We start from the raw sequence: 12,750 nt of genomic DNA on the forward strand, positions 1-12,750 counted from the left end.
ACTTTTTGTAACACAGAGTTGGTCTGCCAACAGGCCTAGTGCCTGAAACCAGCTCCCCATTGAGCACCACATGGGAGACTTATTCCGGAAGATTACTGTGATTTCGAGGAGATAGTGATCTAACATGGTCATCTCTTCCTGCCTCTATTTAACTATCTATCCCTTCCTGGCCACTGTTTATTTCCTCTCTACCCCTTGTAAAATGTCTTTGATGGTTGCTTTTGACGTATGGCCTGGTGGCAAATGGCTAAAACCTGCACTGGCTAGTATCTACCTTTGATTTGTGGTCTGGTGGAGGGCCTTTTGACCGTCTTTGATGTAGAGCAGATGAATCAGATGGCTTTTGAGCATGGCAGTGGAAGTTCGCGCACAGGCTGTTGGCCGCAGAGCTGTGCAGATGAAGGCTACCTGGTGGTCACTTCTTCAGGGCTCCCTAGTGGCAGGTTGAAATGCTTGCTTTGTAATGTATATACAGGTGGAACTCCAAAAATTAGAATATCGTGGAAAAGTTCCTTTCTTTCAGGAATTCAACTTCAAAGGTGAAACTCATATATGAGATTGACTCATGACATGCCAAGCGAAATCTGCTTTTACTTCTCAGAGGTCCAATCTTGCTCGATTTGCAATCCCTGTTTTGCTGATTTCATCGAATATTTTCATTTTCTGAGATTGTTAATTTGGGGTTTTCATCAACTGTACACCACAATCATCACAATGATCACAAATCAAGGCTTGACACATCTCACTTGGCCTATCATGAGTCTATCTCATCTATGAGTTTCACCTTTGAAGTTGAATTCCTGAAAGAAAGGAACTTTTCCACGATATTCTAATTTTTCGAGTTTCACCTGTATTGCTTGTTGTTTGGGGGGAAAATCTGTTATCTTCTCACACTCACATATGTTTGTATTACTTCTGAATCTAATTTTAAAAGAAACATCTTGCATTTGGCAAGACAAGCACATCCTTGAGGGTCCTGCCATCTTCCATTCTGTGGACATGGCCATGCCAGCGTTGACAAGAACTTCCTGACAGTAAGAGCTGTTCGACAGTGGAATTTGCTGCCAAGGAGTGTGGTGGAGTCTCCTTCTTTGGAGGTCTTTAAGCAGAGGCTTGACAACCATATGTCAGGAGTGCTCTGATGGTGTTTCCTGCTTGGCAGGGGGTTGGACTCGATGGCCCTTGTGGTCTCTTCCAATTCTATGATTCTATGACATCGCTGAGACAGAAGTGCCAACATGCTTTGAATATGGACTTGGGACAGCACCCTTTTTTCTTTTTCTTTTTGAGTCTCTGTCTTGCCATGTGATGCCCAAAATTTTCCTGACATAGCACATGTAGAAGGCAACAAGGCATCACTCCTGGCTGTGTGTATATGTTTGTCTGCGTGCATATGTAGAAACTTATGCGTCTTTTATGGAATGAAGCCTGCTGTGATAAGGTAAGGGTTACAGCCACAATTGCTTGCCCTTCTTTTCCCTTTGCCTTGGCCCTCAAGCTGGATGTGGGCCCTGGAAAGTTGCTCATGAGGGAATATAGCCCTCATGCCGGAAGGTTTTCTCTCCTAACCCACAGAATGGCCACGAACTGGGTGGGCAAAGAAAACAGGAAACCAGGCTGCCAAAAGCACAGGGCAAAAACCAGCGAATTTGCCACGCAGAATTTGGCCCCCGCCAGCTGCTTTTGAATAACCCCTCATCCTAGTTTCTGAGCAAGCTACTGTTCTAAGCAACATCCACCAATGTATTATTTACTGGTATTTTTACTTGTATTTCCATCGCTACAGCAATGCCATGGTATGTTCTCCGTAAGGTGACCAGTTGGGTCTAATGCAGACCATCCATGGTCAAAACCTTGCTTTTTAAGGAAGCCTTTCGGGTTGGCCAAGCCTGTGGCCATCTCTCAATATGCAGCTTTCCAGAGCTGCTTGGGGGATTTGGTCAAAGCAAATTATTATGAGAACTGACCTGAATCCACCCTCACAGACAGAACACAAAGATCAGGGTGCATTCTCTCTTGGTCTTATCACTTTCCTGAATCCTGAGGTGCAGTTTTCAGTTTAAAAGCTACCAAACTGCATCTTAAAGAACTATATTGTAAGATATAAGAGCCCAAGAAGAACCTGTTGTATCAGGTCCATACCCAGATGCTTGTGGGAAACCAGTAAGCAGAACACGAGCACTAGAGCCTTCTTCTCCCCTGCTGTGGTTTCCAGCAACTGATGTTCAGAAGTACAGTTCTTAACCTGAAACTGTTCTTAACCTGAGGTACCACTTTAGCTAATGGGGCCTCCCGCTGCTGCCATGCCACTGCAGCACAATTTCTGTTCTCATCCTGAAGCAAAGTTCTTAACCTGAGGTACTATTTCTGGGTTAGCAGAGTCTGTAACCCGAAGCGTCTGTAACCTGAAGCACCTGTAACCCGAGGTACCACTGTACAGGTGCCTCTGACCATGGAGGCAGAGCACAGCCATTATGGCTAGCGGCCATGGATATCCCTCCTCCATGAATTTCCCCAGTCCTCTTTTAAAGCCCTCCAAGTTGATGACCATCACTACCTCCTGCAGGAAGGAGAAGAGTTCGGATTTGATATCCCGCTTTATCACTACCCGAAGGTGTCTCAAAGCGGCTAACATTCTCCTTTCCCTTCCTCCCCCCACAACAAACACTCTGTGAGGTGAGTGGGGCTGAGAGACTTCAGAGAAGTGTGACTGGCCCAAGGTCACCCAGCAGCCGCATGTAGAGGAGCGGAGACGCGAACCCGGTTCACCAGATTACGAGTCCACCACTCTTAACCACTACACCACACTACCTCTCTCACACTGGTTCCACAGTATGCAATGCCTCAAGAAATCCTTTCTATTATCTGTCCTAGATGTCACGTATTCTAGTGTTAAGAGAGAAACTTTCCTCCATCCACTTTTTCTATGACGTGCATAATTAAAAATAAAAATCTATCATGTTGCCTCTTACTCGCCTCTTCTCTAAGCTAAAAAAGTCCCAAATGCTACATTCCTCCCCCCCCCCCACCCACTTGATCATTTTGGCTGCCCCTTTCTGAACCTTTCTGAGCTCTACAATTTAGAAATATGTTCAGAATGTGTTTAGAAATGTGCATTTAGGGAGAAATTATGCGTTGAAATACTAATTTAATATGGAGGTTTCATGCGAATTATTATTTATTGTCATGATTATTTGCAGGGTGGTGCAGTAATGAGACAGAACAGACACATGCAAAAGCAATGTGAGCCAGATAAATATTGTTGATCCCTCATTATTTCCCCTCCCTCCTTTTTCTGAGTATTATTGGTTTGGGAGTTCTGTTGAAATGATTATATATATATTTGCCCTGCACTAGTATGTTTTCTCACCCTCAGTTTGATTCTTATTGTGTTTGATCATTTTACAGTCAGCCACCTTGGTGTTTATTTATTTATTTAAAACAAGTACCTATCACTATCTTCATAAAAATCAATAAGTTCTGTATGTTTAACGAACATTAAAAGAAACAAGGTCCAAACAAGCATCTATAAGGAAAGCAGGATATAACACAATACACAATAACTAAAACAATAAAGTAAAACAAAGATCAATCAAGGTATGATTATGTTTCTTGCTTGGCTACTTGCCTATTGGTCTGCCCCACAGTGACTCTGGAAACAGAGAAAATGGGAAAAGCTGGGCCAATCAGGGTAGATCAGAGGTGACATGAGGTCACAGGCTAAGATTTGACCAGAGCTGGAAAAGCTTGCAGGTATGATCAGCTTCCAGCCAATCAGAAAGCCAAGCTGGGAAGGCCAATCAGGAATGGCAATGTCCTTCAAAATGGCAGAGACAGGGCAGGCTGATAGGCCTGCAGACTTGACAAAATCAAGTTCTAATTCATTCAGATATGAGCTGGCATCAGCTGTGCTGCTCCTCCAGCTGAAAATCCAGGTCAGCAACCATCCCAGGCAGCTCAGGTAGAAGTGTGCAGCAGCAGCAGCAGCAGCAGCAGCAATAGCTGGAAGAGGAAAGAAAAGAAAAGGGAGAGGGAGAGGGAAAGGCCTGGCATGGGGGGGGGGGGTCTGTGGGAGCCAGCTGGAGCTGGTTAGCAAAAGCAGTGGAGGAATCTCCTACGGGCACCTCGGCAGGAAACTTAAGCCAGGGACAGGGAGCAGGAGGAGGCTGGGTTGCACAGAGTCTACATCTGCAAAAGTTAAAGCCTGACCAAACATTCCTGAGAGACAACTCACCTAAGAGGAGAAGCAGCGGTGGCGGCCGTCAGAGACCCCCATGCCATGGCACCCTGGACAGCTCTGAAGCCGAGCAGCGGGAGGGGGTGACTTCATCGGGCGCTGGAATGGAATTTGGTACCTGGCGCTGGAATGCCGTTTGAGCCAGGAAAGGTGGAAAGCCGCCCAGGGTAGGCAGCAAAGGGGCTGCCGGTACTCTCCTTGCTGCAAGGGGGAGTGCAGCCTAGAAGCAGCCTCCAGGCAGAGAGGCTCCCCAAGTGAATCTGGATGCCGTCAGTTCAGGTGGAAGTCAGGGAGTGACTGAGGAAGGTCTGGCAAGGCTAGAAAGACCTGTCTGCATGCCAAGCCAGGAGAACAGCAAGGGAGCACAGAACTTTGCAGATGTACCTCATTTCTCCTCAAAAGTGAACACGGCCAATGAAAGACCGGTTCCCTCATCACCTGACACTCCAGTGCTGTGCAGCCCATTGGCAGGGAGATTTTGACACCTCCTGGTTCTCCGAAAGGGGTGGTGTTTTTCTGCACAGTGAAGTGGAACTGGATTTACCTGTCCCGTCCCTGCTTTGCATCTGCCAAAAAACTCTCATTATCTTAATGAGCTCAGGTGTTTCCCATCCAGCTATCATCTAAGCAGCTTTAATTGCAGTTTTATCCAGAGCAAACCGCAAGAAAGGGAGAAGGAAGTTCGCAAACTAGCGATGGGCCCCTTGCAAGGAATCTGCGCTCTCTGGCTGTACGTTATCTTTGAAAACCGAGCTGTGAGGAGGAGGCAGGGAAGAAGGCCACAGATATTCCTCTCCTCGTTCTCCTGCCTCCTCCCACTGTTAAATTTTAGACTGTAGGCCTCTTGGAGCTGGGACCTAACTATATGTTCATATAACTACAAAGCACCTTGTCCATTGCTGGGGGCTAAGAATGGACTAAGAATTAGAGAAGGAAAGCACACAGTGGCTTCTGTCATGGGCCGGGGGCCAGGGAATGCCAGGAGACTGCACCAATTGCCTCTGGGGGAAAGCAAAAGAATGCCCACCTGGCCCAATGCATCAGAAGCTACAGGGAGCTCCTTCCCAGTAAGGACACTTGGCGTCAACTGCCAACTACCCTGGGGGTGCAAGTGAAGGACATAAGAACATATGAAGATCCTACTAGATCAGGCCAACGACCTATGTAGTCCAGCAACCTGTCCTCTTGGCTTTTTCGCCTACCTCGTAGCAACTCATCACAACTTTCTGGTATTGGCGGTTAGGCATTGGAATATGTGTGCTGTGTTGGAGGATTGGGTATGGCCATCATCTACCCCTCCTCTTTTGGGTATTCCATTACAGGAACCTGGTGGTTGTGGATCCTGTCCGATGCCCTGCTGGTGGCTAGGGCCATGGCACGACCCCCAGTGATGTCATGGGGAAGCTTCCAGTTGTATTTGCATCAACAAGCTCCTCCCACTGGTTGTCAACCCTGAAATGACTCCCTGCTGAGCGGGGTGGAGTCATGTATTGCTGTTTTATCGAATGCCTAAGCCAATACTGAGACGTGGGTTAAACCACAGAGCCTAGGACTTGCCGATCAGAAGGTTGGTGGTTCAAATCCCCGCAACAGGGTGAGCTCCCGTTGCTCAGTTCCTGCTCCCGCCAACCTAGCAGTTCAAAAGCACGTCAAAGTGCAAGTAGATAAATACCGTAGGTACCTCTCTGGCGCGAAGGTAAACTGCATTTCTGTGCACTGCTCTGGTTTGCCAGAAGCGGCTTAGTCATGCTGGCCACATGACCCGGAAGCTGTAAGCCGGCTCCCTCGGCCAAAAAAGCAAGATGAGCGCCGCAACCCCAGAGCCGGCCACGACTGTGAGGAGATTTCACCCCTCCCATATCCAAGAATCTGCTGATGAGTCTGGTGATTTTCCAGAGAGGAGGGGCGGTGTTCTGCTCTCTACTTATTCCGCTCCAGCCTAACATCAAAGAGTCAGTCAGTCAGTGTGTCGGGAAGAGAGAGAGACTGAGTGTTAGAGATTGTGTGTATAGATAAGGTTGCTGCTAAGAGCAGCTGCAGACACTCAGTTTTTTAGTTTAGACCTCATTTAGCTCTGTATATAGTTGTATATTATAGTTGTAGATAGAATAAAGAAGATATTCTACAGAGCTGCTCTCCGAGTCGTTTATATACTCTGCTAGACTCTGCTATACTCTGCTGTGCGACGACTGTCTTTTTGTGGAAGTGAATCCGGTGCTCACAACACTAAGCTGTGAGTCCACAGCACTTTGACCTGTTCCTGTGCAGAAGGTGGTCTCTGGAAGTGCTACCCAGCTCGCCTAGCCCAGTCGGGGCTGAAGTGGATGAGTCCAGTTAGTGGCACTGGCTCAAGGACGATGCTGACAGACTGGACCTAATGGTCAGGGGTCCCTTTACCTTACTCACATGCTGTAACCAATAAAGTTCTGGCCTTATTTTGCCCATTAACCAAAAATAAAGTGTCTTTGTGTCTTATTATAATCCTATGTGGGTGGCGGGTCCTCGACTCACAACCTGTTCTCACGGTGGCCAAGCAGATTCTCCAACGGGAAACTCACAAGCAGGACCTGAACACAAGACAAACACTCCCCTCTTGTAGTTTCTAGCAACTAGTATTCAGAAGCATTTCCTGCCTTCGACTATGGAAGCAGAGCAGAGATAGGAGGCATCAATCGCCTTGTCCTCCATGGATATGTCCAATCCTATATATATGCATGAAATCCATGTTGGTGACCATCACTGCCATCTATGGGAGCGAGTTTGCTGTGCTGCGTGAAGAAACACTTTTTAAAAATCCATCCTGAATCTTATGAGAGAGGGAGAAAAGCTGTCTCCTGTCCACTTTTTCCATAGATGCATCATTTTCTGAACTTCTGTCATGCCACCTCTTTCTCAGAAAATCTCCACACTGAAAAGTCCCAAACATTGTAGCCTTTCTTCAGCGGAGCCACGCCATTAGGATCTCATCCATCGGCCAGAGGAAAACAGAGCTATTCAAGCCAGGAAACCAGCACTGGAAGATCTGCTTGGCCCCAACAGGGCATCAATGGCCCCTTGCAGATCCCCACTTGCTTCTAGCCATGAAGTCCAATTTCTCCTGCCTCTCTCCCTTTTCCCTCCACTCTCTTTTCCTTGAGTGAGGTCAACCTCTCCTTCTCCCTCTATCTGGGAGCCGCTTTGGAAGACCACAAACTGTCTGAAAAGTGGGATAAAAATATAGCAAACAAGGGAAGAAAGCTTCTTCTTTGGCAATCACTTGTAGCCGAGTAAGATTGTTTTCTATAAACACAGTTTTAACAATGAGTGTGTAGGTGACTGTGGAGGCCAATTCTGGATCCACACGTCCTTCCACAGTGGGGACATTGGTTTCCGGGCAGGAGTTGATCACGGTGTGGATTTGCCAAGTGTGCCTTCCTCTTAGCATGTTTCTCCCTTGCGTCCTGAGTTCAAGTGTCTTCTGAGCCCATGACACCTTTGGTAAAGGCTGTTCTCCAATAGTGGAGGAAGGGGGTGGGGGAGGGTACGGGCACCATGGGCAGCAGAGCTCCCTGGGCAGCCCAGCCACCACTTCCTCTCAACCGCGGCTGCCCTGTAGTGGGCTCAGCGCTGCCAGAAAATGTTAGATGCTTCCCTCACAGGAGGGTGCATTTACTCGGACGGTGTGCCCTGCCCAATTGGATGCTTTGACCCTTTCATGTGGGTGTGCATGTACCCCCCCTTCCACCCCAAGTGCCGGCGGGGGTTGCTATGCCGGTGGAAGGCAGAGAAGGATACACCTGCAGTTCTTGCCATCCAAATATCTTCTAGGGATTGCAGAAGTTCCCAATTGCCCAGTCTTGGGTTTGAAAGTGGAACCAAAACATTTAAGAATTTCCCATTATTCCAGTTTGTATTTCAGAGTTCTGCGCAGAGTGCAGGACATACGATATGATAATCTTTATTGTCCTTGTCCCATACAGAACAACAAAATTGAAAATTCTACATCAGACATTCAAAAACCAACAAGCCTGCTATCCCAGCTATCCCAGCCTGATTAACCTCCTAAAAACTCTGATGCCCCATAATTAAATACAATATACTCCCACAGAGACTACCTTACATTGCGTTTAAAACCAAAATCGCATTTGGATAGAAACTGTTTCTCAGGCGGCTAGTCCTAGTCTTGATAACCCTGTACCTTCTTCCAGAAGGCAGAAGCTGAAAGAGATCATTTCCGGGGTGCGCACTATCCTGCGCTATCTCTGCAGCTTTCTAATGACACCTGGAAGCGTAGATTTGATCCAAGGTGGGAAGAGTGCACCCAATTATTCTCTCCGCAGTCTTTACAACCCTGGGCAGCGTTGTTTTCCCCCTGATTGTGCAGCTCCCAAACCACACACAGAGACCATAAGTTAAGACACTCTCCACAGTACAATGGTAAAATGCCATCAACAGGTCCTTTGAGAGATTGTTTTTCCGGAGGATTCTCAGAAAGTATAACCTCTGCTGTGCCTTCTTCACCAGGTCTTTATTGTTTTCTAACCAGGTTAGGTCATCTCTCAACTCCACCAGGGCCGTCTTACCCATAGAGGCTAGTGGCGTGGGGCACCAGGGCTCCAAGTTCTGGAGGGTGCCAGGGAAGAAGCGGAGTCTGGGCGCGGCACCTCCTGGCATCAGCTCGTCGCCCTCGCCTGCTTCCGCCATGCCGCGCTGAAGCAGCGCCGCACCCAGAGCCTCCGTCTGCCATAGCCACTGCGGCACGAAGCGGCCAGCTGAGCCGGGAGGCACCGCGTCCAGCCTCCGCCTCTTCCCCACTGGAGGAGCTGCCCTCCATCTGCTGCCTGCCTCCTCCAGCCCCGCCGGCAGTGCCGTTCTCCCTAAAAAAAGCTCTGGGAAATGGGGGGGGGTGGAGGGAGCTTTGCACCACGGTGCCGGATATGCTTAAGACGGCCCTGCAGGACATGTGCAGTTTGCCAAAGATCTGCATCTCCCCGACACCTCTTGCATTACAGTCACACTCAGCCCTGTCTCACCATTGTGCATTGATCTAAACAAACAACAGAAAACACTGCAAGAAGCTGGTTTTTTTATGTGACAGAATCAAGTTTCTATCCTGCTCTTCCTCTTGCAGTGTATGCAGTGTGTAACTGTATTTGTAATGTTTTAACCAGTGCAGGAAAAGAGGTGCCAGAACTCACCATGAACACCTCCCTTGTTCTCTTATAATAGCAACCATACCCACTTGAGAGGTGCCAGAACTTTGTTTTGGTGAGTTCCGGCTGAAATAAAGCTCTGGTTTTAACTATTTTTGGAATGGTGGGTTTTCAAAAACCATTTTCCTGTGGATGTGTTTGCTGCCATGGGCTCTTTAGGGAAGATGGTGGGGGATATAAATCCAATATATTAATATATGCACCCTTCCTCTCTTTTAGTTTTCATCAAAGGTCAAGCTCCAACAGCACGGAGAAGGCTTTCCTTTTATGTCCAGCATCACATTTAAACCAGGCTCCATACACGATCCCTTAGACGGCTCAACAGCCCTGCTCTCCTCTTTTACCTCCGGCACCCATATTCTGCTCATCAGATTTGTGTTTCTTGGTTGCCATCTCATCAGCATCCTTTGAGGAAGGCAGAGCTGAGCCCGCACAGCTCCAAGTGAAATTAAGCAATTGCATCGCTAGAGGGCACTAATGCTTCTTCAGCAACTCATTCAAGAAGGAATGGGGAGGGGGGAGAGAAAACACCTGTGCTAGGGCTAAGATGTAGGCCCGGGGTGTGTGATCTACAGACACAGGAACACACAGAGTGCAATTTCACTAGCATTATAGTCAGTCATTTTGCTATCTCCCATAACAATCACCACCCAAGAAGGAACTTTCAAAATCTGTCCATCGTTCTGCTTCAGTTGAAAGTTGGTGGCAACTTCAGGCAACTTCAGTACTAATGGGATGACCAACGAGGCATCAGCCAATCAATCTCTTCATTATGGTCAATGGTCAGGGTTCAAGGGTGCCCCATCCAAGCAGTGTCAAGAGACAAGGAGGAAGCTACCCAGTGCAGCATCCCGAAAATAAAAGGAAATAGTAAGCCTGTAATCCTGAGGAATGTTTGAAAATGTGTAAGAAACGCTTGCTGAAATCTTGGAAGCCAGGATAGCTCATATCCTGTGTAGAAGAGGGGATTTTAGTAGATGCAGGTTCTCTTATTCCCTGTGTGGGGATCTACACATGCTGATATCCCCTCTTTTCTACGCAAGAGTCAACTCATCCCACCTGTGAACTTCATACAATAGTATTTCAAATCAAATCTGGACTTATGAAGCTGCCTTAGATGGAGGTCTGGCTATTTGTCTATCTAAGCCAGTATTGTCTTGTCTACTCTGACTGTCACTAGGGCTTCAGGCCTACTAGCTGATTTTATTTTATTTTTAAGAAAAACCTGAGGATGTCAGGGATTGAACTTGGGATATTCTACATTCAAAGCTAATGCTCCTTCGCTGAGTTTGGCTGCTGCATATCGCCACCAGCCCATTTGGGCTCTGCCCCTCCAGACATTACACCCCCCTCACAAACTCTCAGTTATAACGACCCCCCTCCCATGCTTTTACCACCCCCAAATGTCAAGTCTTAATGGTATGGTCTGTTATGTAAATGAACATGAGCCACAATTGCACCAGCGACCTCATTCATCTTGCTAATGAAGCACCATCAGCAGAACATCTGTTTCCCCCTTGCAACAGGCGGGAAAATGTTTTCAAAAAGAGCTGCTTCTATTTTTTAAGAGAGTTTCTTCTTGCTCTACAATTATGTGATTCTAATTCTCTCAATGAACAACACTTCTACTAGCTGTTATTTATCTATCTGCTGCCCTGCGTGAACTCCCAGAACTGTCATCGCCGTCAGGCTTGACAGCAAGAAACCAGCCCGGTAATTAAACTGCTTGAAGGGCCTTGTTTGGCTCTTGTTGCTACAAAGTCGGCAGACCCCTCCCCGTAAACAGTTTCCATTGATTATCTGTTCCTAGAGGGCTGCCATTTTATTCCCGAGCAGAGGCTTACTGTTCCCATTGTGCAACCTAGTGATAGAACATGGTCATCAGGACTAGCAGGGCAAATGCAGAGGACCCTGCATGGGGGTAGCCAGGATTTTGGGGGGGCATGCCTTTTGTTGGGGGGAGCAAGTCTTTTGTTAGGGGGGCAGAACCTCAGTTTGCTATATATTTTAATTTATTAAAATTTATTTAGGGGGGCAGCTGATAGGATTTGTACCCTGGGCATACTCCAGTTTCAGAACCCAATAAATCCACACACACAACACAATGATTAGTACAATGGAAGATTATAGAGGTTTTGTCCTGTATTGAAATTATATCCTCAGATTCAGAAATATTAGCCTCTGATCTCAGATAGCTGCAGGTTGTGTGGTGTTGTGGCGGCATTTTGGACATGCTCAGAGGCACTGCAACATTCTCAACCGTCACTTCAGTGGTGGCTGGTGACTATTGGGACAGGTAGGGTGAAAGGCAATAAACCAACAGAGCCAATGGATGGCGGAATTCAGTAATTCTGGTTTTGTACCCAATCTTCCTCATCTACAAGTGCAAAACTGAGATGGAAGAGGAGGAGGAAACTGGAAGACAAGGCCACCCCCTGGACAGGATGTAGGAAGGTAGGCTGGTAGGGGCTGAATAAGGGCAGAATGAGGTTGGTGGGGGCAAGGCCCCAGTCGGCCTCATGGACCAGCCTGTGTTGGTGCTGAAACCTGAACTCAAACAGGGCTCCTGATTTTAGCTCCCCAGGGGGTCCTTTTTTACACAATTATCTCAGACTGGAGGACAGCTTTAAAAGAGGGGCCACTGCTATCATCCATGAAGGAGTGTCTCCACCCCCATTGTTCAGCCCGGACACTGAGATCCAGCGCCAAGGGCCTTCTGGCGGTTCCCTCATTGCGAGAAGTGAGGTTACAGGGAACCAGGCAGAGGGCCTTCTCGGTGGTGGCACCTGCCTTGTGGAATGCCCTCCCTTCAGATGTGAAGGAAATAAGCAGCTATCTTATCTTTAAAAGGCAGCCCTGTTTAGGGAAGCTTTTAATACAGTATTTAATGCTGTATTGTTTTTAAAACTCGATTGGGAGCCGCCCAGAGTGGCTGGGGAAACCCAGCCAGATGGGCAGGGTACAAATAATAAATTATTATTATTACTATTATATAAAATGCCAAAAAGGAGGGAGCTACGTGGGCCTCCAAAGGAAATCTAAAGAATTGTAGAGTTGAAAAGGGCTTCAAGGATCTTGTAGTCGTACCCCTTGCAATCAAGAGAATCTCTGAGAGAGGAACATCCAACCTCCAAGGAAGGAGAGTCCAACACCTTCTGAGTTAGTCCATTCCACAATTGAACGGCTCTTACCCTCAGAAATGTTTAGTTGGAAACTCCTTTCTTGTAATTTGAATCTACTGGCTTGGGTCCTCCCTTCCAGCGCAGGAGAAAACTAGCTTGCATCATCTTCCATGTGAAGGTCCTTTGGGTATATGAAGCT

The 12,750-nt window shown here is 47.4% G+C and overlaps 1 protein-coding gene across 9 annotated transcripts in view; it reads right to left on the reverse strand.

Moving 5' to 3' along the window:
- DAB2IP (DAB2 interacting protein) overlaps positions 1-12,750 on the reverse strand; it is a 306,469-nt gene that overhangs the window by 220,429 nt on the left and 73,290 nt on the right. The window contains exon 1 of one of the 9 annotated variants that reach the window (XM_083721661.1): positions 4,235-4,642. The exons of the other annotated variants lie outside the window; for them this stretch is intronic. The gene's annotated coding sequence lies outside the window, so the exon portion shown is untranslated. Of the gene's footprint in view, positions 1-4,234; positions 4,643-12,750 lie in introns of those variants that run through there. 9 annotated transcript variants of the gene reach the window in all.

This window comes from Podarcis gaigeae (genome assembly GCF_964106915.1).
Source record: "Podarcis gaigeae genome assembly, chromosome: Z".
NCBI classification, from domain to species: domain Eukaryota; kingdom Metazoa; phylum Chordata; class Lepidosauria; order Squamata; family Lacertidae; genus Podarcis; species Podarcis gaigeae.